This window comes from Schistocerca cancellata, chromosome 3, assembly GCF_023864275.1.
Source record: "Schistocerca cancellata isolate TAMUIC-IGC-003103 chromosome 3, iqSchCanc2.1, whole genome shotgun sequence".
Taxonomy (NCBI): Eukaryota; Metazoa; Arthropoda; class Insecta; order Orthoptera; family Acrididae; genus Schistocerca; species Schistocerca cancellata.
The window spans coordinates 13,068,707-13,095,260 of record NC_064628.1 but is presented as its reverse complement, the minus strand read 5'-3'; the positions used below and the strand labels follow the sequence as shown (position 1 = coordinate 13,095,260).

General features: G+C 41.3%; 1 protein-coding gene across 1 annotated transcript in view; it reads left to right on the top strand.

Moving 5' to 3' along the window:
- The window catches only part of LOC126176791 (CD151 antigen), a 224,504-nt gene that overhangs the window by 52,192 nt on the left and 145,758 nt on the right, over positions 1-26,554 (top strand). The window contains exon 2 of the mRNA XM_049923963.1: positions 11,905-11,942. The gene's annotated coding sequence lies outside the window, so the exon portion shown is untranslated. The remainder of the gene's footprint in view (positions 1-11,904; positions 11,943-26,554) is intronic.

Genomic DNA, 26,554 nt, shown 5'->3' with positions numbered 1-26,554 from the left:
GATGCCTATAAATACCTAGGATACAGACAAAAAATAGGAATAGATAATACAAATATTAAAGAAGAACTAAAAGAAAAATATAGACAGACTAACAAAAATACTGAAAACAGAATTGACAGCAAGAAACAAGACAAAAGCTATAAATACTTATGCTATACCAGTATTGACCTACTCATTTGGAGTAGTGAAATGGAGTGACACAGACCTAGAAGCACTCAATACACTTACACGATCACAATGCCACAAATATAGAATACATCACATACATTCAGCAACAGAAAGATTCACATTAAGCAGAAAGGAAGGTGGAAGGGGATTTATAGATATAAAAAACCTACATTATGGACAGGTAGACAATTTAAGAAAATTCTTTCTAGAACGAGCAGAAACTAGCAAAATACACAAAGCAATCATTCATATAAATACATCAGCTACACCATTGCAATTTCATAACCACTTCTACAACCCTTTAGATCACATAACATCAACAGATACAAAGAAAGTAAATTGGAAAAAGAAAACACTACACGGCAAGCACCCGTATCATCTAACACAGCCACACATAGATCAAGACGCATCCAACACATGGCTAAGAAACGGCAATATATACAGTGAGACGGAAGGATTCATGATCGCAATACAGGATCAAACAATAAACACCAGATATTACAGCAAGCATATTATTAAAGATCCCAATACCACAACAGATAAATGCAGACTTTGCAAACAACAAATAGAAACAGTAGATCACATCACAAGCGGTTGTACAATACTAGCAAATACAGAATACCCCAGAAGACATGACAATGTAGCAAAAATAATACATCAACAACTTGCCATAAAACATAAACTAATAAAACAACACGTTCCCACATACAAGTACACACCACAAAATATACTGGAGAATGATGAATACAAATTATACTGGAACAGAACGATTATAACAGATAAAACAACACCACATAACAAACATGACATCATACTCACCAATAAAAAGAAGAAATTAACACAACTAATTGAAGTATCCATACCCAACACAACAAATATACAGAAGAAAACAGGAGAAAAAATTGAAAAATACATCCAACTGGCTGAGGAAGTCAAGGACATGTGGCATCAGGATAAAGTCGACATTATCCCAATTATACTATCAACTACAGGAGTCATACCTCACAATATTCACCAGTACATCAATGCAATACAGCTACATCCAAACATATATATACAACTACAAAAATCTGTAATTATTGATACATGTTCAATTACCCGAAAGTTCCTAAATGCAATATAACGTATACCATACAGTTACAAGGAAGTCACGCTTGACCGAGGTCCGCGTCACGTTCCATTTTTAACCAGACTTAAGTCTGAGGAAAAAAAGTCAATAATAATAATATCTTGAGATCCAAGCAGCGTCAGGAACCGATCTTGTATACACAGAACCACGTATTGGAGTAATCTGATACGGCGTTCTGAGTAGACAAGACAGGTTGTTGACTCAACTATGTCTATCTGATGATGACCCAGACTGATAGAAACATGTAATCTAAATAAAATTGTGTAAATGAAACGGAACAATAATTGAGTTATGTAAACAGTTGCTGAATCTCTGACGACGATTATGTCGTCTGTTGTGATACCTATGTTGTTTCAGCACCCTGCGATGTATGTGGCCCGCAGTGAATCACTCGGAACGCTCTTAGTTTATTTCCACCCAGTATTGAACGAACCAACCTCGTAATTTACATTTCATAGAATAAGATCTTGGACATAGATCACAGGAACATTTTAATACAATATAGTCTCCATATTCCTTACACACTCATTGCAACATTGTGTCGTACTTACTGAATTGAATTTCGTGAAATTCTCAGCAGAACATTTGGTAGTTGGAAGTCAAATGAAGTCATCAGTTGTCACATGTTGCACATCGTTAAATGTTAGTCACATGGTTCATTTACCAAATGCGTGTTCATTCACCGTACTGTTAAATCATGTCAATTTGGCACAAGTCTTACTGTGACGACTGCGTTGTGTTCTTCTAAGTATACCTATGAGAAACCTTGATAAATCCACCGGTTTTGTAGCGAACGACGGCTAGAGCGCGCTCCGCAGATTGCAAGTAATGTCAGGTTGCCGTAATGCAAATCGATAGGTGCGCGTGAAGCGGTGGTAGCCAGTCCAGTACAGTAAGGGCGGCAACACGCTGCCGCTCCACCTGGGGCTCGCAAACATTCCAAGTACTCCCGCAGACAATACATTCATGTGTCGGTGATTCGTGCAATTTCGTTTACTGAGTGCTAGTAACGTAGTCTGATGCATATCATATAAGACGACACTGTCCAACTTTAAACCAAAAAATGGATACACCAAGGTGACAAGTCATAGCATACCTCCCAATGTCGTGCCGGGCCTCCTTTTACACGGCGTAGTGGAGCAACTGGACATGGTGTGGATTCTCCAAGTCGTTCGAAGTCCTCTGCAGAAATATTGAGGAGGATGCTAAGTTCACCGGACTTGGATACGATGTGACGTCATTATGACGTATACACGCTACATCGAAAACGATAGAAACCGTATATCGACTATCCGACTATTGTGAACTTTCGAGAGGTTGTGACAGGGTAGCGCTGTGCTCTGCGCCATTCGTTTAGATGTGTTTTGCGTTCCTTGCGTTTAAATCGTGTATTGTACTGTGTTTGTGTCCTGTGCGTTGTTTTTCGTTTGCTCGTCTCTAATTATGTGTTCAGCATTCGAGAGACTAATGAGAGAAAAGCTGAAAGAGTTCAGCATCGGTGACGATGGGCAATTGCGTGGTTATTTTGAATGTCGAGCAGAAAGTGATGTACTTCTGACCCAGCTGAAGTGCGTCGGTTATTCGTACTCTGTGAGAAGAAGCACTCAGCAGCCAAAATCTTTAGATGCGTCAAGACACTAACCTTTGGTTAAGATTATATTGAGGAATCCACTTCCCCTCGTATTTCATCTCCGGTCGACGATTTTTCTTCAACAGTTCCTCATATTTTTCTTTTTAAGTTCGAAATTCAGTCATTCCAAACACCAGTCATTACTGGACACTAAGGTACCTGTCTCTGCGGTCCGAGTGTAAAATTACTTGGAATTATGGTTGATAAAAGACTATCTTGGGATGGACATATAAATTACTTAGCTAACAAACTTGCACGAGTTCTCTTTCAGCTATATAAATTAAGAAAAAAAAGTCAGCAAGAGTATGCTGCTACAATCTAATATGTACTGACAAGACCAATTGTATGAAACCATACTAAAATATTGATAATAAATAAATATTATTTTCGGCGTAAGTCTTCAATACAACAATCACACAATCTAATCTGGTCGGGGCATAAGAAGACTTCACGTTTTTACGAAACGTGTTGTCCGTGGTGCTTTCAAGGCCACGATCAGGAATATTTCTATTAATATCCAGCTCTTTTACTTTTATTTTGGCGAAATACATATACGCTGCCACACTGAGCTGTTATCAGAATCGCACATGTCAAAACAAACCACTAGCTGACGACAGTTTAGAATATCGAACGTTCGTAAAAGTCGATAGGTGTGTTAATCGACTAAAGTGTATATACGTCATAATTACGTCACGTCATATCCAGGATGGGTGAACTTAGCATCCTCCAAATATTGAGCCTAGCTGCCTCCATAGCCGTTCGTACTCGCGCAAGCGTTGCCGGTGCAGGATTTTGCGCCCACGCTGATCTGTCGATTATGTCCCAAGTCGGGCGATTCGGGTGTACAAATTATTAGTTCGAACACTCTAGAATGTTCTCCAAACCAATCGCGACCCGATGACATGGCGCGTTGCTGTCCATAAAAAAATCCATCATTGTTTGGCAACATGAAGTACATAAAAGGCTGCGAATCATCCCAAGCAGCCAACCGTAACCATTGAGCTACCACGAGCTTGCACAGTGCCTTGTGGACAGCGTGGGTTTGTGGCTTCGTGAGTTCTGCGCCGTACTCGAACCCTGCCACCAGCTTTTATCAACTCGTGTGACCAGGCCACAGTCTCCAGTCGTCCAGGCTCCAGCCTGTATGGTGACGAGCACAGGAGAGGCGCTGCAGTCTGGAACTGCGCGACCGCTACGGTCGCAGGTTCGAATCCTGCCTCGGGCATGGATGTGTGTGATGTCCTTAGATTAGTTCTAAGTTCTAGGGCACTGATGACCTCAGAAGTTAAGTCCCATAGTGCTCAGAGCCATTTTTGCCCTAACGGATACGTTCCTGATACGTCCCGCTTTCGTTTCCGCGGTTATTTAACGCTGTTGCGTTTCTCTCTTGGCAATGACACGAAAACGCCGCTGCTCTCTGCTTTCAAGTGAAGGCCGTCGGCCACTGCGTTGTCGGTAGCGAAATGTAACGCCTGTAATGTGGTATTATCGGCAAACTCTTAACACTGTGAATTTCTGCATACTGATCCCCTAACAATTTACGAAATGGCATGTCCTATGCGTCTAAAAACGTTTTTTTTCTCATCACTCTTCTGACTGACCGCCACGAGTTCCTCTCTTGTGCCAGCCCCGTCATCTTAGAGTAGCAGTAGACTAGATTAGATTAATACTAGTTCCATGGATCATGAATACGATATTTCGTAATGATGTGGAACGAGTCGAAGTTTCCAATACATGACATAATTAATTTAATTTAACAACATACTTAAGTTAATATATCAACTTATTTTTTGTGTTTTTTATTTTTATTTTTTATTTTTTTAATATTTTTGTTTTTTTTCTTAATTTATATCTAAAAATTCCTCTATGGAGTAGGAGTTGTCATTCAGAAATTCTTTTAATTTCTTCTTAAATACTTGTTGGTTATCTGTCAGACTTTTGATACTATTTGGTAAGTGACCAAAGACTTAAGTGCCACTATAATTAACCCCTTTCTGTGCCAAAGTTAGATTTAATCTTGAATAGTGAAGATCATCCTTTCTCCTAGTATTGTATTTATGCACACTATTACTTCTGAATTGGGTTTGGTTGTTAATAACAACTTGCAGCCTACGTCCTCAATTACTCGCAGGGTGTACTCCAATCTGCCTTCCTCTACAGTTTTTGTCCTCTACAGCTCCCTCTAGTACCGTGGAAGTCATTCCCTCATGTCTTAGCAGATGTCCTATCATCCTGGCCTTTCTCCTTATCATTGTTTCCCACATATTCCTTTCCGCTCCTGTCCAGGTTTCGAGAGGGTGCGTTTCTGGATGAGGTATCGAATACATTGCTTCCCTCTACTTATACCTTCCGAGGAGATCACGAATGTAAAATTAGAGAGATTAGAGCGCGCACGGAGGCTTTCCAGCAGTCGTTGTTCCCGCGAACCATACGCGACTGGAACAGGAAACGGAGGTAATGACAGTGGCACGAAAAGTGCCCTCCGCCACACACCATTGGGTGGCTTGCGGAGTATAAATGTAGATCCTAGGCAAAACCACCTCATTCCTTACCTTATCAGTCAACCTAATTTTCAACATTCGTTTGTAGCACTAATCTCAAATACTTCGATTCTCTTCTGTTCTGATGTTCCCAGAGTCCATGTTGCACTTCTATACAGTGCTGTACTCCAGACGTACATTTTCAAAATTTGTTCCTCAAATTAAGGCCCATGTTTCATGCTCGTAGATTTCTCTTGGCCAGGAAAGCCCTTTTTGCCGGTGCTAGTCTCCTTTTGATGCGGTTCAATCCCGCGTCCGGCCATCCTGATTTAGGTTTTCCGTGATTTCCCTAAATCGCTCCAGGCAAATGCCGGGATGGTTCCTTTGAAAAGGCACGGCCGACTTCCTTCCCCGTCCTTCCCTATTCCGATGACACCGATGACCTCGCCGTCTGGTCTCCTTCCCCGAAAGAACCAACCAATTCGTTTGATGTCCACCTTGCTCCGTCAGTCACTGCTTATTTTTCTGCCTAGGTAGCAGAATTCCTTAACTTCATCTACTTCGTGACCATCAATCCTGATGTTAAGTTTCTCGCTGTTCTCATTTCTACTACTTCTCAATACCTTCGTCTTTCTTCGATTTACTCCGTATATACTCTGTACTCATTAGACTTCATTCCATTCAGCAGATCATGCAACTCTTCTTCACTTTCACTCAGGATAGCAATGTCATCAGCGAATCGTATCATTGATATCCTTTCACCTCGAATTCTACTCCTGAACATTTCTTTTATTTTCAGCAGTGCTTTTTCCGAATTACCGATTGAACAGTAGGGTCGAAAGGCTACATCAAATTGTTCAAATGGCTCTGAGCACTATGGGACTTAACTTCTGAGGTCATCAGTCCCATAGAACTTAGAACTACTTAAACCTAACTAACCTAAGGACATTACACGCATCCATGCCCGAAACAGGATTCGAACCTGCGACCGTAGCGGTCGCGCGGTTGCAGGCTGTAGCGCCCAGAACCGCTCGGCTACTACGGCCGGCCAAGGCTACATCCCTGTGTTACACCGTTTTTAATCAGAGCGCTTCGTTCTAGGTCCTCCACACTTAGATCCTCTAGGGTCTTGTAAATATTGCATATTACCCATCTCTCCCTGTAGCTTACCACTATTTTTCTCAGAATTTGGAACATACTGCACCATTTTAAATAGTTGGAACCTTTTTTCCAGGTCGACAAATCCTAAGACTGTCTCGATTTTTCTTCAGTCTCTCTTCCATTATCAACCGCAACGCCAGAATTGTATCTCTGGTGCCTTTACGTTTTCTAAAGCCAAATTGATCGTCATCTAGCACATCCTCAATTTTCGTTTCCATTCTTCTGTGTATTATTGTTGTCAGCAACTTGGATGCATGAGCTGTTACGTTCATTGTGCAATAACTATTGCACTTGTCAGCTTTCATAATTGTGTGGATGATATTTTTCCGAAAGTCAGATGGTACCTCATCAGACTCAGATTCTACAGACCAACGTGAATAGTCGTTTTGTTGCCACTTCCCCGCTATGATAGAAATTCTGATGGAATTTACGTATTCCTTCTGCCTTATTTGATCTCAAGTCCTCCAAAGCTCTCTTAACTTCTGATTCTAATTTGGATCCGCTATCTCTTCTCTATCATACCTATCAAATCTGCCCCCTCATAGAAGCCTTCAATGTACTCTTTCCACCTATTCGCTCTCTCTCTCTCCTCTGCATTTATCAATGGAATTCCCGTTGCACTCTTAATGTTACCATATCTGCTTTTAATTACACGCAAGGTTGTTTAGACTTTCCTATATGCCGAGTCAGTCCTCCCGACTATCATTTCTTTCTCGATTTCTTCACAATTTTCATGCAGCCATTTAGTCTAAGCTTCCCTGTACTTCCTATTTATTTTATTCCTCGGCGACTTGTATTTCTGTATTCCTGAGTGTCCCAGAACATTTGTTCTTCCTCCTCTCATCGATCAACTGAAGTATGTCTTCTGTTACCAACTGTTTCTATGATTCCGCAAAGTCTGTTAATTGTCATCGTGCGGCCATCATCCCATCGGAAACCTTTTCGCACGAATCCTCTGAGAACAAATGACAGCTATAACAATGCACTGCCTGTTTATGCTTTGTGTTCGGCATACTACCGCCACTTGTACATATCGCTATCGCATGACTTTTGTCGCCCCGTTGTATTATTCCGCCACATCCGTATCTGTACAAAGCTGTAGGTGGTGCACCGGTTTTGGAAGCTCTGAGCGTTAGGCCTTAACAACGCAAATATACTGTTTTGCGAGAATGAAGACGTTCCGTCGCTGTACACACGAAATTTTATAGACTACAATATACATGACAATTACATCGAAATACCCTTATTTTCAGTTTGCTCCCGACGCATAATTAAATTTTATTTCCTTCTTTAAAATGTTTTATGCCAAGTTTTGAAAAAAAAGATTATGTACCAAAAAGCTGTTTCGCGAGAGCCGCTATGGTGACACGAATGTCTGCGTTCAATATCCACCCGGGTCCTATGGAACGTGTCTGGGAGGGATGGTGCTGATGGCTTCCACCATCCTAGTACGAATATCTCGAAGTTCCCGCACTGCCGTGGCGAAGACCCTGACCATCGTGTAAATCCACTGGTGTGATGTCAGGAGAAAGCCAATTCGTGGGTCCATCACGTCCAATCCAGTCTCCTGGAAATGTTAAATTCAGAATTGTCAGAGGATCCAACGGCCTGTGAGGTGGAGCACCATTTCGTTGAAACCAAAGTACATCATCTCCAGCTACGTCATTCCTGTGACTGTCTCCTCAGCAAAGGGTGACGCAGTTATGTTGATGCATGTGAGGCCACACCATACATTCACTTTCGGACTGTCACGCACCTTTTCGTGATACTAAGGGCTGGGTTTAAGGCTCCATCGTCACAAGCGGTCGCTTAGGGCACCAAGCTGAAACCCCGATGGAGGCGCCCTTAGTGCAAAATTTTTAAGCCATGTGTATCGTAATTAGTAGCGAAAACAGTCCATTTCCACGCTCAATGGATTTAGATGCATTTTAAAGGGTCTTATCAAGAGCCGAAGTAACGGCAAGTAATGTATAAAGGAGGGAAGGAAAACGGTGAGGAGGGAGGGGGGGTGTTGCGTCAAATATGTCGTTTGTATGGAAAAATGCTCTCGAACTGGCCTTGCTGTTACTGTGTAGGGCCGCCGTTCTTGTCGTCGGGCTTTACGGCCGGTGGACCTGCACCTCTTATGAATACGCAACCGATTTTTAAGGATCGTGCGAATAGTTTCACTGACATCTGAAGTTCCGTGAATCCTGACGAATTGTTTTCCTAGCACTTGGTTGGCATGCTAGGCAGACATTCTCACTCAACCCTAGGACGCCCAAGCCTTTTTTTCTAACTTGGATGCCTAAGGGGAGGTTTCGGCGAGCCCACAGGTATTAAATAAGTTTACTGACGAAAAATTACAACTTTCAAAATGGTTTATGTATTTTAACTAAGGCATTGGTTTATAAATGTTGTTAATTAATATAAATATTGGATTGAGTGAATAAAGATTGACATATTACAAAATACAGATGTGTTCATATACAACAGACTACTGAGTCCTCAACTTCAAGGCAAGAGACATACTTCACATTTTTTTCTGAATGTGTGTTACACACATGTTTGACACTTTGCACAATACTGTTTTGGTTTACTTAGATTGTTGTACTTCTGCTTCTTTGTTTTAGCTTCTGTTACACAAATATGGCACCTACCTCTCCTTGCCACAATACACTTGTAAACTGACCGACCCATTAGGTCTGACCAAAGATCGTGTACACTGACGGAATTGTCCTTATTTGCCTCCATAAGTATCAGGTTTCCTATAAAGGCACACAATTCTTTCTCATTGGTCAAAGTAACATTTCCCCAAACTGCCTCTTCATTTGAATGTGTTACTGTAACATCCACGATGTCAGGCGTAACAAGTAACTTAAAGGCTTCTCCAGGTGAGTGGCAAACACCAGCTGGAGTTAACTCCTGCCTGCTCTCTTACTATATTAGCAACAGACCTCCGAGGAATTCTAGGCTGTGTGGTTACGTACCTTCTTCCAGACTCGGCCACAATAAGATCCTGGTGGTCACTGCCTGAAGCTGCGCTATCTTCATCTTCTCTAACATCCACATCACTTTCCCTATCTGAATCATACTTCATAACACCATCCTCATATTCACTTTCACTCCTCGGGTCAGAATCTTCATGTAAAATTTCATTCACAACTCTTTCTAAAGACGAGTCACGTATTATTTTAGTCACTTCTAAGTCTGGATGTGAACAGTAAGGAATTGCACTAACTCACTGCAAGTTTACAAGATAAGTAACAGCTGACTGACATAAACAATCACTTCCTCTGAAAGTAAACAGATTGTTGTGAATATCAAGAATACCAACCAACAAGAAACTAACTTGCATTGTTGTAGAGATGAGAAATACGAAATCCTACTAAGGGAAATTTTCTATAGCATGGAAGCCTAAGGGAGGGGGGGCACCCATAATAAGTTTATTTTTTTCTTTCAAAGCAGGAATTTTCTATAAAATATATTGACACTAACGTTTCATAAAATAGCCAACAAGCAATAACTCAAAGGGAATATGTAGTATGAAAGTTTCTTGGCGTCCTAGGGTTAATCTTCAGGCACACGCTGACCCCTGCGTGACTGTTCAGAACGCTGCCAAGTGTCCAGGAACTGCCTATGCCATGCTTTTACCCTCATGGCGTCTGGTGCTACGTTAATGTAAACACAACCAAACTGTCTTTGCACCATAACAATGGATTTAAACTCTGCGCACCAAAGCGCGGTTTGTACCTTCTGAAATGACGCAATTTTCGCTTGGACGGACAACAATGAATACTCCCCAAACGTTGACAAATTAAGCTGAAACTTTAGGTGCTTCTGAACACAACGGACAAGCCAGACCTGAAACAGATTTACTATTTTTAAACCGCTTCAAAAATGACATTTCGGTGTAGAGACCCTGTAAAATTTCCTGGAAATAGATAACAGGACTCTAAACTAGTTACTCCATAAGTTCCTGTTACTCGCCAGTTTCGTATTCTGTGCTGCGATGGGCGTTTAGCGGTAACAACTGAAACTGGAAATGTACTACAGAGAGCGTTGAGTATGATGGTCGGGCCAAATAAAGGAACTGGTGAGGAAGCAAACGAAATTAAGCCTGTGTAACATTTGGCAACTGAGTACACTCGCACCTGAAGACACTGAGAATTGGTTCTGAGACACTTCGGGTTTCCCCTAATCAGAAGTAAAATTGTCCTGATCCCGAAGGTTGGTCTAAACTCCCAAAGTGCTTTAGGCAGGTATATTCGTGTAGGTGGTGGTCAGATTCTAGAGAATGTTAGGACGTTGACGGGAGGGTTGCGTTACGTGACTCACCTACCTCAGCCAAGTCGCCTGTCACCTGCTGTTGACCTGTTCTCACTGTGATTACTCGTGCTGTAGCGGACTTCGTGCCTTTACGGCTTCCTAATCTTACACTGCTTGTGTTTTGTTTTCGTGACGCGCTGTGTAGGCTGCAAGAGTGATTTGGTTTCCTGTGAGTGTTATCTCGTGAGGGTGCCCATAACCAACAGGGGAAATATTTACCTTTTACGATACGTGAACAAAGGAATAGCCTACGTTGTGCATAAATAACAGAGGAGCTAATGAAAACCTTTCATTGTGAAATTGCTTAATCAGTAAAGTCAGCCCTATTGAAGTTGATTTTTATGATGTAATGACGTTCAAAGTGAATAGAATTTATTACAGCATACCTTCCGACTGCGATTTAAGACAAGACTTCGTCCTGTATTTGTTGTTTACTGCATAAAGGTGCTGTTGGTACTGTCCTTGAAACAAGTGGTTCCTGTTGCCTCTTATCACGCGTTTGATACGTCTTAGAGTTTTCGTATGGAAAAATGAGTATGTGCGTCTAAGAATAGATAAAATTGTTAAACATACAGTGGCTATCACCTCAGTTTGACCTGTCTAGCGAAGAATCGGAACATAGTGTTGTATCAAAGTTAAATGTGAACTTTGAGAAAGAGAAAGGTGCCACAGAAATATAATAAAAATGAGGACAAGCGTAATATAGACACAGCGAAAGACACAGGTGGACAATCCCCGCTAGAAGAGACTGGTATTACCGGAGAGGTTAAACAATTGTTGGGCAGTATGTCGAAACTGCAGGTAGTATTTGCGAAATGATTTGTTACGAAATAGGGTGTTATTACTGAACATTTGGGTTAAAACTCCTTGGTAGCCTGAACGAAATTTCTGCCACGATTTTACTATTTGTAGTGTAAACGTATAAGTTACGTGAATTACATTAACCTACGCCATTGAATTCTCCATGCTACATATGTTTTAGCATGGACTGAGAAATTTATCACTTATTAAATTTTCTCTCTTTACAGATTTTAGAGAGATCCCGCTCGAACTGAAACCGCAGCACGTAAGTATCTTTTACTCATATTTCACGCTGTTAAATTTCTAAGATAATTCTGCTCGGCATATTAAAAAAAATAGCCGTCTGTTAAACTTTACTGGTTTTGGATCGCTATATGACCGCCTCTATATGCCGCAAATGTGTGAGTGCCGCTGTTACATGACCAGAGAAGTATTTATGTATGAAGATGTTGTGGTTAGTAGGGACTTGACACCCTGTCCCAATTGGTTAACTTAGACCTGGACGAAAAGACTTGAGCTCTACAAAGGGCCAATATCTAAGACTGCTCATACTATCTGTAGAGCAACTTTACGCTGGCACAGGAAAGGCTCAGTCAATGAAAGGACTGTGCCACAATTATCAACGTGTTTGACTTTATTACAATATAACCATGAGCATGTTTCATTCCTTGGTACTTAGTAAAAAAAATACACAAAATATACATACAGAATCATTGCGCTCCCAGACTTAATCTTAAGCAAGGGTAGACAAACATCAGCTCACTTAGCATTAAACTTTTAGGCAAGCTGTTAAAATAATAAGACTAAAATATATTTTACCAACTAGTAATATTTAAACAAGCACTATTAAAGCAATCAGAATCCCATAAGCCTGGTACTTCAAATAGAAAAATAACTAAATAACTAGGCCAGAATGTAACCGTAGACCTTATTCTAAGCTGGCATCTACCAATAAGCTCACGATTTAAAAAACACAGAGCATAAAATTTAAGAGAAAGTTTCTCATAAAACATTACTCTAATTATAGAAACCTCTAAAATTAAAGTTGACAAGTGAATGACTTTAGAGTTAACTTCTACAATAGTTCAACACAGGATCATTAAACAAACTCGTGGTTTTAAAATTAAGCCACCACTCACGCAACTGCAAATGCACCAAGAGATAGTGGTTATAATTGCAGGCGTATACTCAAAGCAGGATTACACAGCTTTCCCTTCATTACACATGAACTGCCGCTCTTGATACGAGCCCTTTTACTCCCCAACAATCAACACGCCTCCTCAGGCAGGTCGTTGTACACGCGGGAGAGAACACAAAGTAACAAGACGAGCTTCTGAAACAAACAGATGGTGTTAATTCAACAAACCTCAAAAACATGTTCATACGTGCTTCAGGAATGCAGGCCAGACAATAATGGCAATTTAAACTATGGCCTGGAAAACGTCAAGCAACCAATTGGTCAAGCAAATAAAATAAAAAAATTTAACCACATTTGATAAATCATCAAAATACAGGGATTTCACTACTAAGGAAATCGTTCAGGACTGGCAGTTGACGATACCCATAGCACAGACTGAAGTAAATCTACATCTACATGACTACTCTGCAATTCACATTTAAGTGCTTGGCAGAGGGTTCATCGAACCACAATCATACTATCTCTCTACCATTCCACTCTCGAACAGCGCGCGGGAAAAACGAACTCCTAAACCTTTCTGTTCGAGCTCCGATTTCTCTTATTTTATTTTGACGATCATTCCTACCTATGTAGGTTGGGCTCAACAAAATATTTTCGCATTCGGAAGAGAAAGTTGGTGACTGAAATTTCGTAAATAGATCTCGTCGCGACGAAAAACGTCTTTGCTTTAATGACTTCCATCCCAACTTATGTATCATATCTGCCACACTCTCTCCCCTACTACGTGATAATACAAAACGAGCTGCCCTTTTTTTGCACCCTTTCGATGTCCTCCGTCAATCCCACCTGGTAAGGATCTCTCACCGCGCAGCAATATTCTAACAGAGGACGAACGAGTGTAGTGTAAGCTGTCTCTTTAGTGAACTTGTTGCATCTTCTAAGTGTCCTGCCAATGAAACGCAACCTTTGGCTGTCCCTCCGCACAATATTATCTATGTCGGCTTTCCAACTGAAGTTGTTCGTAATTTTTACACCCAGGTACTTAGTTGAATTGACAGCCTTGAGAATTGTACTATGTATCGAGTAATCGAATTCCAACGGATTTCTTTTGGAACTCGTGTGGATCACCTCACACTTTTCGTTATTTAGCGTCAACTGCCACCTGCCACACCATACAGCAATCTTTTCTAGATCGCTTTGCAACTGATATTGGTCTTCGGATGACCTTACTAGACGGTAAATTACAGCATCATCTGCGAACAACCTAAGAGAACTGCTCGGATTGTCACCCAGGTCATTTATATAGATCAGGAACAGCAGAGGTCCCAGGACGCTTCCCTGGGGACGAGAATTTAGAATGAGGCAACAATAATTAAATCACGTTGTTACCAGAGTTCATAGGCTGAAATTTTGCTCAACCCCCCTCCCCCCAAAAAAATCTATGGTTCCGATGCCGTCGTGAGCAGAAACAAGGCTGTCCACTCAGAGTCCCGTCAACCAATGGACGTCAGAATCGCTAACCCCAGTAGCAACAGTCTCAGTTGTACGCATTGCCAGCTGTTAGTGTCGCCCAGCGTGCTTCCAGACACAGTGCATGCACGACTCCGCCTCCTAGCGGCTCCGTGTTCACTCTTATTTCTGCACCTCGCCTCAGGCGCGCTCTATATAGGCAAACTTTACGCCAGACGTGATCGATAACCGCTAGGTCGATGCGCACACATCACTATCTTAGGATAGTGCTGGGATTTTGCACAAATAACTTAATTCAACAATGTGCCCTGCCCTCCAGCGTAGCGAATGAAAGATGCAGGAAGAGCTATAAACTGTGTGTGAGCGTGTCAGAGTGCCACTGGACTCGCTAGACAGAAATTCTGGCCATTTTTACTACTAACACTACGAAAAATGGACGTGTTTTCTGGTGAGGAAATTATGAATCGAAAGTAACTCTCACGAAGACATTGTGCAGCAATGTCTGTCCAACAATCAATAAACTGAGGCCCTGCGGTGGCCACCCGATGGCGGAAAACTTGCTGTTTCATTGCACAGCCTTCATTCACACGTGTATATAGCACAGCGATTTCCCTCACGATAAGCATCAGCTGTTAGAAGAGGTGAGGATCATTTACTCCATACAGCGGCTCATTCAACCCACAAAGGAGCAGGGTGGTAGAGCCAAATTTCCAAAATGAGGCACCATTAACATTACGGGAAAAGCTTCCTACCTTCGATATGCACGCATACAACTTGAATGTCAACTGCAAACTGCTCAACCTTGCCGCAAAGTAATGTTCTGTTGGTTGACGACTGGACTGAAGGGAAAATTTGTAGGTTCTGTCGTACACTAGACCAAAAATGAGCTATTGGGATACTGTGCCCCAGATACCAATACTTTCAATATGAGCAGGTTCTTCATGAAAGAAAACAGGATTACTGGACACAGATATAAATTGGATCTTGATATTGTTTCCCTAATACTGGAGTTCTCTGGTGTCCTATGCAAAGAGTACAATTCACTTTTTGCAAGGCGTTTCAATGAAACTCATTAGTGAACTGATTGTTCTACAGCACATTTTGTAAGACTTTCGGCCATTACGAACCCTTCTAGTACCTTCCAGTACGCACTCTGGCACTCGTGTTAGGCGCCATTATGTCAATAAGTACCGACAAAGACTATATGCGCTGCTTCATCTTGTATGAACTTAATGTTCATTCGTTGAGACTTGATGACGGATGCGATTTTTTAAATGGCTACATTTGTCTTCTAATTGGAAGTGCATATTTTATAGTTCGGAATGTTCCCCAAATTAATCTCTGGTGGACTAAGAATTATTTGTATAGAAATCACATAGCCTACACTACGCCGCTTACTGCTTGTTAAAATATTTTTAACTTGGGTAAGTTCCTCCATCATCGAAATGACCGTTTTGTGTAATGCGTAAAAACGAAAATAAATTCTACGATTAAATATATTCTGGTCTGCATTACAAAAGTCAGGGAGGTAGAAATACGTTGGGTGGAAAACGTAGTATACGCATTACAGTTTCGGCGAAAGTTTCCACTGTCAACGTAACGAAAATTCTGAGGACCAGTAGACGATAGTGAGCAGTCGCTACGCAGGGCTGTGACTCGAAATTCAGGCAACGAGAAACGGACACAGCCATCTATATGGGACAGTCCGTTACCGCTCTATTCATATACATTGGCATCCCAGACGTCACTTGTCTGTCTGCAATGGCATCGTTGCCCTCCACTGCCCGTGGAAAACTGATAGTTAGCGTTTGCGTCACCGCGTGCAAAATTCACTGATCAGTGGTTAGAGCAAAGTTTTTTGAAACATCTAGGTATATCTAGCCAGAATTATCTAAGGTGAAACAAGCGCATGCATCGTCTAACCATGAAGACTAGACAAATTTATTTGGTGAATAATTGTTACACTCACGAGAGATAGTTACCAAACCTTACTCGATTTAATTGTATCCATATTTTGCAGCTTACAACGTGACTATATTCAAAACATTGGAAGTATGAACTAAACAACGCCTTCAGTCACAACTTTTTCGTGTTTTACTAACTACACGATGCGTTTCGGACCCTGTAGGTCCATCGTCAGGTGTAATTTGTCTTAATACATGTTGCATTTCTTCCCCTGAATCAGGTGAAATGCATATTCCTGTCACAAAAAGGTTTAATGTTAGGTTATGGATTTCGTAAGTCGAACGCGGAAAATATGTGGAAAATGAACAGTGTAAACTTACATCATCCAAGGAAAGCATTTTTAACGTTTTAGTACCGGCAAACATTCTTTTCTCCGTTTTAATACATGCAGTTACTGGATTTTGTTTTTTCTCGATCATCTACATCCGAAGCAACCAGCCACTACCGGTGATTGCACAATAGAAATGAGTTTGTAGGCGACACTTGAACATGTATTGTAATATTCTTAAGGTAAGCAACTGCCGCTAGAATCAGCATGAAAAAAGTTGCCAATATATTACAGCGCAGTTCTTCTTAGGAAACAACCTATTGCAACATGTTAGCCTATGTATAGAGGCATTCGTGCGGTTACGATGTGCATTCAAGTTCTAAGGCCTCCAATTTTTTTTCTCCGGACTGGAAAGAGAGAGAAACATGCGCATTGTTTTAAAATGAGGCCGCGTTCATTGTTAATACGTCCCAGAGATGGCAGCACCTTACGGCAGATGGAATTTTATCGCCAGCGGCGACAATGAGAACTGTTTTAAATACTTAAAATGGCGGCGTTTTCCTTACTTGAACAGCGTGCAATCATTCCTTTTCTGAATTTGTGTGGTGTGAAACCAATTGAAATTCATCGACAGTTGGAGACATGTGGTGATGGAGTTATGGATGTGTCGAAAATGCGTTCGTGGGTGCGACAGTTTAATGAAGGCAGAACATCATGTGACAACAAACCGAAACAACCTCGGGCTCGCACAAGCCGGTCTGACGACATGATCGAGAAAGTGGAGAGAATTGTTTTGGGGGATCGCCGAATGACTGTTGAACAGATCGCCTCCAGAGTTGGCATTTCTGTGGGTTCTGTGCACACAATCCTGCATGACGACCTGAAAATGCGAAAAGTGTCATCCAGGTGGGTGCCACGAATTCTGACGGACGACCACACGGCTGCCCGTGTGGCATGTTGCCCAGCAATGTTGACACGCAACGACAGCATGAATGGGACTTTCTTTTCGTCGGTTGTGACAATGGATGAGGCGTGGATGCCATTTTTCAATCCGGAAACAAAGCGCCAGTCAGCTCAATGGAAGCACACAGATTCACCGCCACCAAAAAAATTTCAGATAACCGCCAGTGCTGAAAAAATGATGGTGTCCATGTTCTGGGACAGCGAGGGCGTAATCCATACCCATTGCGTTCCAAAGGGCACTACGGTAACAGGTGCATCCTACGAAAATGTTTTGAAGAACAAATTCCTTCCTGCACTGCAACAAAAACGTCCGGGAAGGGCTGCGCGTATGCTGTTTCACCGAGACAACCCACCCGCACATCGAGTTAACGTTACGCAACAGTTTCTTCGTGATAACAACTTTGAAGTGATCCCTCATGCTCCCTCCTCACCTGACCTGGCTCCTAGTGACTTTTGGCTTTTTCCAACAATGAAAGACACTCTCCGTGGCCGCACACTCACCGGCCGTGCTGCTATTGCCTCAGCGATTTTCCAGTGGTCAAAACAGACTCCTAAAGAAGCCTTCGCCGCTGCCATGGAATCATGGCGTCAGCGTTGTGAAAAATGTGTACGTCTGCAGGGCGGTTACGTCGAGAAGTAACGCCAGTTTCATCGATTTCGGGTGATTAGTTAATTAGAAACAAAATCGGAGGCCTTAGAACTTGAATGCACCTCATACAGCGTCCCAAACATTGCCGCTGAAAAAGGACTCACGCACTGAAATACCGAGACGACGAAACGCGAAAGATGACGCAAACAGAGTACTTAGCAACTTTTCGACGAAATACGACGATGACGAATGTGACTCGTGAGTTCGCATTGCTAAGTTGCGCACAGCGGAAGTGCAGAGTCGGAGGAAATCAAACCGGTGGTCTGCGGTTTAGGAAAACTCCTGGGAACTTGGATTACGCAAGGGTAGTTGTGTGAAGAAATAGCTCTAAAACTGTCAGTGTAGTCTCGGAGATGTAAAGCGTACGAAATTAAAGATAGCCTGATTGCGGAGTACTATAGTTTCCTAGAAGCGTCTGAACTTAGTGTACATCTCTAGCGATCACTGAGCTGTGGTATCGATTTTTCAAGATGGGAGACTTCGCATGTCCTTAGGGGAGACAAATGACATTTAAAACTACAAACCGTGCGACACAGAGATAGTAGGAATTTTTGAGTTCTGTTCCGGAAAGACCTAACATTTTTTAAAAAAGCGTGTCACGTCTGAATGAACCCACATGGATTAAAGGTTAGGAGTTATAGAAATTTCCTTGTAAAAAATGCACCACAGGTGCAGTTTAGCTTATCACGGTGCTTTCAGGCGACTATTGCTTCGACACTGGAAAACAATAGCTTTCGCTGTCAGACAAGCAGACCCGACACAAAATTGTAAGTTGGAGAGCTTAGACGACTGGCGTAAGAAGCTAAGGGCACTTCTACTGTAAAATGAAGAAACTGTAGACAGTATTGCTTTCCCCACAGGACTTTCGCAAGTCCGAGAGGCAGCGCTAGGCAGACGTGCGATCAAGTAGGCCAGTGATGGACGAATGCTGCCCAAGTTAGCAGCACTGGAGGTTTCCGCCACTTCAGAAATACCGTTGCGTCAGCCCCTGGGTCTGTTGCCAGCGGAGTTTGGACTGTTTTCGTAAAGTGATCTCGGACACCTTTATCTTTCTGTTGCAAAGAGTAAAGACAGTACTTACGAATTTGCTTTACCTATGTAAGCTACGTGTCGATCCGGACAGCATTCACGTCTTTTACAAAAGTCAATTGTCTGAGAAGAGCGTCTCGTTTACAGCATAATCTAAAAGTGAAAAATAAATAAAAATGGAAGTCTAACGAAACTGCCAAGAACGCTTTGTGAAATTCACGTAAACACTTTTGGTAATAAAATGTCAGTTAAAAAAAAATAGTTCGTTCCACAGTCTTAGACTGGTTTCGACGATACCCAATGATCTTCAAATCAATACGGAATATCGGATGGATCATTTTTTCTGGAACACTTTTTCTGCCTCCATCCCCCAACCTAACTGTCCCAGTAATGAGGTAAACTCGGCCTGAAATAATTGCATAGCTAATTAAGTTAGCATCAGGATGAACGCTTCCATATTGTTTTGTGAACAGTAAAATGTATCGGCTTTCGTCCTTATTTCTGTATCTTGGCGTCAGAGCTGCTGAGGCGTAAATTGGGTTCTAAAGACTATGTAATAAAAATAGTTATTTCTTAGGTAACAATGACGTAAAAAAGCTAGTGAAACCCTGGTCCGATCTAAGAGTGACTGACGGCCCTAATATCAGGTTTAATAAATAAATTAACGGGCATACACAGATTCTGTTCGGCCTCGCGAACGTCAGATACTACTTAAATTTTTACTTGGGACTATATCTTTGTTACTGTTTTGTTTCTGCAATGTTAACGTTTACAGATTGTGTGATCAATCCTGTACTATATCTGTAATGTCTTTTAGACTGCCGTATGATGTGTTTAAGTTCTTGTATATGGAATACCAGTTTTTCACGAAGCTTTTATAACCAGATGTCACTGCTGCAGTACGTATATTTGGCGACGAGTTTCATACTAGGTGGTTCATTCTCAGGCTTGACCTACTGAGGCTGCACTGACATTGCGCGATGTTAATGACGAACGTTACAATGGTAATACATACTTTACAAAGTAATTGTAGACGAGTGTCACAATCAACAGGTGCCTACTTAGCAAGTTAAGAATTTTGACTTGCTAAGTAGGCACACGTCGATTGCGACACTTATCCGTGATTACTGTGTAAAGCATGTATTGCCATTGTTATAACATCAGGGACTGTGCAGCCTCAGGTCATGCTTGAGAATGAAGCAGTTGGTCCGGAACTAGTCATCAAACGTATGTAGCTCAACTGCGACTAAAAAGACTTGCACCTACTCGACGGGACGTCCTAGCCACACATTTTATTTCATGATGGATTTGATAATCATGAAATAGTAAAGGTTGTTGGTCCTGTATCAGCAAAATGTTGAACTGAAAAATACCTGTTGTAGACTGTCACAATATTTCTATCCAAAAAGTTTACTTTTTCTTTCTGTTGGGTACCATCTTTACCGTGTCCGTTCCAAAAGTCTACTTTCGAAAGCGTAAAAAAATTATATTGCTATTCGAGTATATAATTCGTAAATTGGGCCATATCTCTCCTTACGTATAAGCCATCATGACAATATCTCTGGGCATTACGCGTTCATCTAGCGACGGTTATGGATTCCTTATACTTCCCATGGTATTGCAATCTACTTTGCATCCAGTCTGCACCCGGCCTACGTGTTCTGAAATCATCGTAAAACTGTGCCGATTTACGGCAATTGTTGTATTTAGATTGTAAGTACATTGTTGTTAAATGTATCCGCTTGCTTTCACGTTACACAGTTGATTTCTGCCCTTCGCTTATTCCACAGAATGCGAAGACGATTACTGAAACTCATAGCTAATGAAAAATAAGAATTGCGATGAAGACTTGCTTCTGGTTTGCTCCAAAGGGGTAATCTCATGCAGCAACTGCCAAATTAGAGACGCCTGGTGTAAGCGCGACCGCATTAATGAAATTTCAACAAATTCCGTTGAATGTACGATGGTGGTGATGTATGTCGTCCCACCTCCAACAACAGTGGCACAGAACGATCGCAGAGCTTGAAGTTTCGAAACGAGACTAATCTACCGACGTCAGTTCATGGCTCTCTCTATCGTTGCTGCGAAGCTTCTAAGAACATCGTTGGTCACAGGAAATAATTATTTTCGAGGAAAAGATATCGTTTCGACACAGCACCACTTCTACGAAAAAGCTAGTTGTTACGAACTAACCCCAGCAGAAAGCCTGCCAACGAACTGACGTGGCGATATGAAAAGTTTCCCAAGAGAAAACGTGTTTGCTGTTCAGTTATAATTTGATAATTTGCGGTAATACAAGTACAAAATGATAATTTCTAGTTAGGGCTCATTACCAACTTCATGCCATTATCTTTGTTAGGTGTAAACGAGTGTGTAGTTTTACCTAAAGTAGCGGTCGTTGTTTGGAAAAGAATACTACAAAGTGTACCGTTACTAATGAATACAATAAACTTCTTGAATGAGTCCACTGTCATTACGAATTTTTAAAAAAGCCTTTCATTTATTTTTCGGCTATTACGATCTGTAACGATAGTTACATAAGAGGGACAAATGTTGTACATACATTACTAGTCAAAACAAGTAAAAATTTACCAACCAAAGCTTATAACTCGTCACATAACGATTGCCAGTGGCTATGTGAAGAGTCAACTGCCAACTCCGCTTGCATTTTTGTGAGATTCAGCTGAGAGGTGACATTAGTGAGGAATACGCTCTTTTCGCTTTTGAGATCAAATAAATGACAGAACATGTAGAGCTACAAACAACGAGATAATTATAAAACACTGTAAATGGACACGATATTAATGTCACAAATTAGAGAAGGCAGAATCATATAAAAGCTAAGTTTAACTAAATACATCAAATATCCATTGTCTACCTTAGTCTTATACTTGTATTGTAAAACTAAAGTTTTAAATGAATTTTACCTTAACAGCCTGTTGTGAATATAAAAAGTGTTACATTTGTTTTTGGATAGGTTCGAAGTTGAGCAATTTTTTCTTCTTTTCTACCAATTTGTAGATGTTTTGCTGAATTTAAAGCATCAGTGGGTTTTCTACTTTGTCTATTAAACTACATAGAACAATTTCAGTTTTTAAGGTATTATTTACATACTTGAAAACCTTGTAGCATATGGTGTGGTTTTCGTTGCTTTCTGTATTTTGCGTTATAACTGTCTTCATTTCACAGTTTGTCATCTGCAACTGTAGAGAATTTAGTACAGAAGAACTTTTCTACATGCTTCGCTGAAATTATAGCAACATTAGTGGACTTTTTATTAGATAGAAAAGAAGAAATTTGCTCAAAGGATAACCTATTCAAAAACAAATTTCTAACCAAACACGGACACGAGAGTGAATTTTAACCTCAAGATGGATGTTGTTCTTACTGTCGTAACTACGTGTACTCGACGTCAAAACCTTGCCTTTAGTGCAGAAATTTGCTAAAACATTGTGTTACATTGTGTTGATAAGTATCCCGGAAAACATGAAATACCCAAAAAAATTAAGACGAGGAAACTTTTTAGATTTATATGTGATGAATGATACGAGGTTTACGTCACAGATATCAAGTACCTCTGGTAAAGGAAATGAACAAGCTGGATTCAAAGATTAAAAAAAAAACACATAAAAACAGAAAAAGCAGGTGAAAAAGAATTCCCAGAAAAGTGTTAAATTCTCGGTTCCGAGGAGGAAGCAGTAAGGTAAATGTGAAACTGAATGAATGAAAAGAAGTGGTGAAAAGATGAGAAATGTTGGAGGAAAAGAGAACACATGAGGGCATTGCAGTTTCCACCAGGCCAAAACGAAAAGTTTAACATTTTGGATGTGCACTTATATTCAATTCACAGATTAAAAATATGCACACACTTCGCGACGGACCAAGGTGGAGCAGTGGTTAGCACACTGGACGCATTCTGGAGGACGACGGTTCAAACCGGCGTCCAGCCATCCTGATTTACGTTTTGCGTGATTTCTCTAAATCACTCCAGGCAAATGTGGGGATGGTTCCTTTCAAAGGGCACGGCCGACTTCGTTCCCCATCCCTCCCTAATCCGATGAGACCGATGACCTCGCTGTCTGGTCCCCTCCTCCAAATCAAACAGCCAACCACCTCTGGCGCTTGTGGTTTCTGTGGCTTAACCCTGCTGTTCTGTTCACTTTTGCTATACAAATGTACTGTTTGCCACGGAGTCTTTCGCGGCGGCAAACATGAATAAAACGTTCTCGGTTTTCAAACCGAGTCAACTCGAATAAAATCCTCGAGCTTTCGATGACCATCTCCATCGTCGTCAGCAGCAGCCAATCAGGTAGGCCCAATGTGGCGAGCGCGCGTTAAGGGGCTCCGGAAAGGCTCAAAATCATGAAAAGTTCAAGTTTTACTTTTTTGCGTTTTCTGAATCTGCAGACTATTCCCTTTTAATAGATATATAATTTATTCAATTCCGAAGACAACTATTTTTAAATTTTTTTTTAAATATGTTCTACCCCATGAACCATGGACCTTGCCGCTGGTGGGGAGGCTTGCGTGCCTCAGCGATACAGATGGCCGTACCGTAGGTGCAACCACAACGGAGGGGTATCTGTTGAGAGGCCAGACAAACATGTGGTTCCTGAAGAGGGGCAGCAGCCTTTTCAGTAGTTGCAGGGGCAACAGTCTGGATGATTGACTGATCTGGCCTTGTAACATTAACCAAAACAGCCTTGCTGTGCTGGTACTGCGAACGGCTGAAAACAAGGGGAAACTACAGCCGTAATTTTTCCCGAGGACATGCAGCTCTACTGTATGATTAAATGATGATGGCGTCCTCTTGGGTAAAATATTCCGGAGGTAAAATAGTCCCCCATTCGGATCTCCGGGCGGGGACTACTCAGGAGGACGTCGTTATCAGGAGAAAGAAAACTGGCGTCCTACGGATCGGAGCGTGGAATGTCAGATCCCTTAATCGGGCAGGTAGGTTAGAAAATTTAAAAAGGGAAATGGATAGGTTAAAGTTAGATATAGTGGGAATTAGTGAAGTTCGGTGGCAGGAGGAACAAGACTTCTGGTCAGGTGAATACAGGGTTATAAATACAAAATCAAATAGGGGTAATGCAGGAGTAGGTTTAATAATGAATAAAAAAATAGGAGTGCGGGTTAGCTACTACAAACAGCATAGTGAACGCATTATTGTGGCCAAGATAGACACAAAGCCCATGCCTACTACATTAGTACAAGTTTATATGCCAACTACCTCTGCAGATGATGAAGAAATAGATAAAATGTATGACGAGATAAAAGAAATTATTCAGGTAGTGAAAGGAGACGAAAATTTAATAGTCATGGGTGACTGGAATTCGAGAGTAGGAAAAGGGAGAGAAGGAAACATAGGTGAATATGGATTGGGGGGAAGGAATGAAAGAGGAAGCCGCCTTGTAGAATTTTGCACAGAGCATAGCTTAATCATAGCCAACACTTGGTTCAAGAATCATAAAAGAAGGTTGTATACCTGGAAGAATCCTGGAGATACTAGTAGGTATCAGATAGATTATTTAATGGTAAGACAGAGATTTAGGAACCAGGTTTTAAATTGTAAGACATTTCCTGGGGCAGATGTGGATTCTGACCACAATCTATTGGTTATGAACTGCAGATTGAAACTGAAGAAACTGCAAAAAGGTGGGAATTTAAGGAGATGGGACCTGGATAAACTGAAAGAACCAGAGGTTGTACAGAGTTTCAGGGAGAGCATAAGGGAACAATTGACAGGAATGGGGGAAAGAAATACAGTAGAAGAAGAATGGGTAGCTCTGAGGGATGAAGTAGTGAAGGCAGCAGAGAATCAAGTAGGTAAAAAGACTAGGGCTAAATAAATCCTTGGGTAACAGAAGAAATATTGAATTTAATTGATGAAAGGAGAAAATACAAAAATGCAGTAAATGAAGCAGGCAAAAAGGAATACAGACGCCTCAAAAATGATATCGACAGGAAGTGCAAAATGGCTAAGCAGGGATGGCTAGAGGACAAATGTAAGGATGTAGAGGCTTGTCTCACTAGGGGTAAGATAGATACTGCCTACAGGAAAATTAAAGAGACCTTTGGAGAGAAGAGAACCACTTGTATGAATATCAAGAGCTCAGATGGCAACCCAGTTCTAAGCAAAGAAGGGAAGGCAGAGAGGTGGAAGGAGTATATAGAGGGTTTATACAAGGGCGATGTACTTGAGGACAATATTATGGAAATGGAAGAGGATGTAGATGAAGACGAAATGGGAGATAAGATACTGCGTGAAGAGTTTGACAGAGCACTGAAAGACCGGAGTCGAAACAAGGCCCCGGGAGTAGACAACATTCCATTTGAACTACTGATGGCCTCGGGAGAGCCAGTCATGACAAAACTCTACCATCTGGTGAGCACGATGTATGAGACAGGCGAAATACCCTCAGACTTCAAGAAGAATATAATAATTCCAATCCCAAAGAAAGCAGGTGTTGACAGATGTGAAAATTACCGAACTATCAGTTTAATAAGTCACAGCTGCAAAATACTAACGCGAATTCTTTACAGACGAATGGAAAAACTGGTAGAAGCCGACCTCAGGGAAGATCAGTTTGGATTCCGTAGAAATGTTGGAACACGTGAGGCAATACTGACCTTACGACTTATCTTAGAAGAAAGATTAAGAAAAGGCAAACCTACGTTTCTAGCATTTGTAGACTTAGAGAAAGCTTTTGACAATGTTAACTGGAATACTCTCTTTCAAATTCTGAAGGTGGCAGGGGTAAAATACAGGGAGCGAAAGGCTATTTACAATTTGTACAGAAACCAGATGGCAGTTACAAGAGTCGAGGGGCATGAAAGGGAAGCAGTGGTTGGGAAAGGAGTAAGACAGGGTTGTAGCCTCTCCCCGATGTTATTCAATCTGTATATTGAGCAAGCAGTAGAGGAAACAAAAGAAAAATTCGGAGTAGGTATTAAAATTCATGGAGAAGAAGTAAAAACTTTGAGGTTCGCCGATGACATTGTAATTCTGTCAGAGACAGCAAAGGACTTGGAAGAGCAGTTGAACGGAATGGACAGTGTCTTGAAAGGAGGATATAAGATGAACATTAACAAAAGCAAAACGAGGATAATGGAATGTAGTCAAATTAAATCGGGTGATGCTGAGGGAATTAGATTAGGAAATGAGACACTTAAAGTAGTAAAGGAGTTTTGCTATTTAGGGAGTAAAATAACCGATGATGGTCGAAGTAGAGAGGATATAAAATGTAGACTGGCAATGGCAAGGAAAGCGTTTCTCAAGAAGAGGAATTTGTTAACATCGAGTATAGATTTAAGTGTCAGGAAGTCGTTTCTGAAAGTATTTGTATGGAGTGTAGCCATGTATGGAAGTGAAACATGGACGATAACTAGTTT